Genomic DNA, 4794 nt, shown 5'->3' with positions numbered 1-4794 from the left:
AATCTTTTACAATACAGAGAGAGACACTGTATCTTCTAAGGATGTAGGGAAATCTTCCTTTGCTCTGGGAGGAGATACTATCTCTGTTTTCTACAGTTGTTCACTATACAAATAGCCTCAAAATATTTCTGAACAAAGAGCAGATGGTGTGTCACTTGCAAGACAGAAATGTGATGGACCTGTGGAGATTATCTTCCAACATACTCTCTTTGTTTTTGAGAGCTCTGAACATTACTGGACATGCATGTGATTGCCATACATACTCAGCCACTAATTTAGGAACACTAAGAGATTTCTTCGGGGATCACCTTTGAGGCATCCACAGACCTGCATGCCTATGTCTTACAGCACTAACGCTATCTTCTCCGATGATTAAAACCTGTCACTGTAGCCACCTTTTTAACAGTTTAATTAGTTGACACCTGTAAACTCAAATTACTAGGTGGCAGCCTCGGATTCTGATTTAATGGAATGTTTGTTGTGTTCCATAATTGGATAGAAAGCATACATTTTGAAGGAATTAATTAGGTATAATAGTGAGAGGTGGTATTTTTTTTTTGACCCACAGTTACTGGACCCATCTTTTCTGTGTATGGGAAAAACGATATGAGATATTGATCACTAGTTTAGAACATCTACATCCTATAGAGCAAGATCCGAGCTATATGTTTCCCAGTTTGAGGAACCACTGAATCTTCAGTAGGCTATTACATCATTCTGTAAGTCCAGCTGCATCTGAATAATGATAAAACTAGTAAAACCCATGGGCATCAGCTTTCTTTCACTGTAAGGTTGGTAAGTTTTCATTCTGTTAAACAAAGAATAAAACTATTAACAGGAACCAGTATTAGTAAAGAAAATTCATATTTGATGCTTAAGGGGTCAATAAAAAGCACCTGCTTCTTCTCCATAGGTTGAAACTAACTGAGAGACTAAGGTTATCAGAGATAATGAATGCAAAAAAAAAAAAAAAACTTTATTGCTTAAAGAATCTAAATTGGAAGATATGGCTCAGATGTGTAGCCAAATGGGATTGCTGATGCTTTCTAAATAGATAATTTTCATTGCAAGCTAGAGAAATCCTGTTGCTCCTTACACCATTACAAGAAAGGAAATCAGAGTTGTATCCTCCTTGCAGGCATCCTCCTCTCAAGGAGGCTTATTTCAAAAGGTAAGAAGTGGAAGAGGCGGAGCTCATTTTCTTGTCCCAGATAACTAGATTAAGTCACTTTTGGGGAAGAGTGAGTAAGGGATTGGGAGAAAAATTACAATGTTATTTTGGTGGAAGTCCCTCTAAATGGAAGCATGAGATGGGTGGTGGGAGGGGAAAGGGGGGTGAAGGTGCTTATCAGGGAGGATTGATTTAGCAACTTTTGTCTATCCTGTACCATTTCGTTTGGTGCATGACTTGGTAATCTGACCAGTCAAGCTGTATTCATTCTGAGAGCCCAACTTTGTTGTTATTACCACTTAACACCACTCTCTTCATGTAGACCACTAGGTATACACCTAACAATGCAGGTCTATTTGCTGTTACAACTGGAAGCATTTTCTCTTTTATGTTCTTTAACAGTACTTTACTCCAGAAATGCTTCCCAACATCTGATACTTCTGTGAGCGTTTTCCTAAGGGTTTATTACGTATCATTGACTGAACAAGTTGTTTGAATTTAAGTGCAAACCTTTTCTGACTTTGAGTTGCATGACTCTTTGACCTAAACATGTGAAGCAGACAAAACTCACAAACCAGAATGTACTGAGTATAGCTTAGTGCTCATGTAGCCATCTATCAGACAATTTTGGCTAAATATACTCTATGCCTGAGGTCCCAAATGAGAAAAAAATAGAGGTCTGCCTTGACTGATTTTAGAATATGTGCTAGTGACACAGAAGGGTGTGTGGGTATCTAGCTCTGTGTGCAGAAGATATAAGCATTCTGGGTATGGCACTATTAATTGGCATAGAAGTTTGCCAGTCTACACAGATAATCAGGTTTCCTATTAAAATTTAAAAGATATCACGCTGTAGTGAAAATGGAGAATATGCTAAAGCAATTCTAATTAAAGTGTAGTGCGTGGACTGAGGATACCCCATAAATTATTACTGTTCTGTGACAAGCACAGAAATTGAGAGTACATGTTTAGAAATCCTTTATTTTTATTTTACTTTAGGTATTTCTCCTAATGCTGTCCCTCCCCCAACACCCTCACTCCCGACAGGCCCCATTGTGTGATATTCCCCTCCCTGTGTCCATGTGTTCTCATTCTTCAACTCCCATTTATGAGTTAGAACACTTAGTGTTTGGTTGTCTCTTCTTGTGTTACTTTGCTGAAAATTGTGGTTTCCAATTTCATCCATATCCCTGCAAAGGACATGAACTCATCATTTTTTATGGCTGCATAGTATTCCATGGTGTATATGTGCCACATTTTCTTTATCCAGTCTGTCATTGATGGGCATTTAGGTTGGTTCCAAGACTTTGCTATTGTGAACAGTGCCACAATAAATATACATGTGCATGTATCTTTATAGTAGAATGATTTATAATCCTTTGGGTACATACCCAGTAATGGGATTGCTGGGTCAAATGGTATTTCTAGTTCTAGTTCCTTGAGGAGTCACCACACTGTCTTCCACAATGGTTGAACTAATTTCACTCCTACTGATAGTGTAAAAGCATTCCTATTTCTCCACATCCTTTCCAGCATCTGTTGTTTCCTGTCTTTTTAATTATCGCCATTCTAACTGGCATAAGATGATATCTCATTGTGGTTTTGATTTACATTTCTCTAATGACCAGTGATGATGAGCATTTTTTCATAAGTTTGTTGGCTGCATAAATGTCTTCTTTTGAGAAGTGCCTATTCATATCCTTTGCCCACTTTTTGATGGGGTTTTTTCCTTGTAAATTTGTTTAAGTTCTTTGTAGATTCTGGATGTTAGCCCTTTGTCAGATGGATAGATTGCAAGAATTTTCTCCCATTCTGTAGGTTGCCTGTTCACTCTGCTGATAGTTTATTTTGCTGTACAGAAGCTCTTTTGTTTAATTAGATCCAATTTGTCTATTTTGACTTTTGTTGCCACTGCTTTTGGTGTTTTAGTCATGAAGTCTTTCTCCATGCCTATGTCCTGAATGGTATTGCCTAGGTTTTCATCTAGGGTTTTTATGGTTTTGGGTTTTACATTTAAGTCTTTAATCCATCTTGAGTTAATTTTGTATAAGGTGTAAGGAAGGGGTCCAGCTTCAGCTGTCTGCATATGGCTAGCCAGTTTTCCCAGCACCATTTGTTAAGTAGGGAATCCTTTCCCCATTTCTTGTTTTTGTCAGGTTTGTCAAAGATCAGATGGCTGTAGATGTATGGTGTTATTTCTGAGGCCTCTGTTCTGTTTCTTTGTTCTATATATCAGTTTTGGTACCAGTACCATGCTGTTTTGGTTACTGTAACCTTGTTGTATAGTTTGAAGTCAGGTAACGTGATGCCTACAGCTTTGTTCCTTTTGCTTAGGATTGTCTTGGCTATGCGGGCTCTTTTTTGGTTCTGTATGAAATTTGAAGTAGTATTTTCCAATTCTGTGAAGAAAGTCATTGGTAGCTTGATGGGGATAACATTGAACCTCTAAAGTACTTTGGGCAGTATGGCCATTTTCACAATATTGGTTCTTTCTATCCAAGAATATGGAATGTTCTTCCATTTGTTTGTGTCCTCATTTTCCTTGAGCAGTGGTTTGTGGTTCTACTTGAAGATGTCCTTCACATCCTTTGTAAGTTGGATTCCTAGGTGTTTTGTTTACTTTGTAGCAATTGTGAATGGGAGTTCACTTATGATTTGGCTCTCTGCTTGTCTGTTATTGGTGTGTAGGAATGCTTGTGATTTTTGCACATTGATTTTGTATCCTGAGACTTTGCTGAAGTTGCTTATCAGCTTAAGGAGATTTTGAGCTGAGACGGGGTTTTCTAAATATACAATCATGTCATTTGCAAATAGAGACAATTTGACTTCCTTTTTTCCTAATTGAATGCCCTTTATTTCTTTCACTTGCCTGATTGCCCTGGCCAGAACTTCCAATACTGTGTTGAACAGGATTGGTGAGAGAGGGCATCCTTGTCTTGTGCCAGTTTTCAAAGGGAATGCTTCCAGTTTTTGCCCATTCAGTATGATATTGACTGTGGGTTTGTCATAAATAGCTCTTATCATTTTGAGATATGTTCCATCAATACCTAGTTTATTGAGAGTTTTTTTTTTAGCATGAAGAGCTGTTGAATTTTGTCAAAGGCCTTCTCTGCATATATTGAGATAATCGTGGTTTTTGTCATTGGTTCTGTGTATGTGATGGATTACATTTATTGATTTGCATATGTTGAACCAGCATTGCATCCCAGGATGAAGTCGACTTGATCATGGTACATAAGCTTTTTGATGTGCTGCTATATTTGGTTTGCCAGTATTTTATTGAGGATTTGCACAGCGATGTTTATCAGGGATATTGGCCTAAAATTTTCCTTTTTTGTTTTGTCTCTTCCTGGTTTTGCTATCAGGATGATGCTGGCCTCAAAAAATGAGTTAGGGAGGATTCCTTCTTTTTTCTATTCATTGGAATAGTTTCAGAAGGAATGGTACCAGCTCCTGTTTTTACTTCTGGTAGAAGTCGGCTGTGAATCCTTCTGGTCCTGGACTTGTTGATAGGCTATTAATTATTGCCTCAATTTCAGAACCTGGGGGGGTGTATGTGTCCAGGAATTTATCCATTTCTTCTAGATTTTCTAGTTTATTTGCATAGAGGTGTTTATAGTATT

This window comes from Colobus angolensis, unplaced genomic scaffold (assembly GCF_000951035.1).
Source record: "Colobus angolensis palliatus isolate OR3802 unplaced genomic scaffold, Cang.pa_1.0 Scaffold280, whole genome shotgun sequence".
Taxonomy (NCBI): Eukaryota; Metazoa; Chordata; class Mammalia; order Primates; family Cercopithecidae; genus Colobus; species Colobus angolensis.
This window is presented reverse-complemented; position numbering follows the sequence as displayed.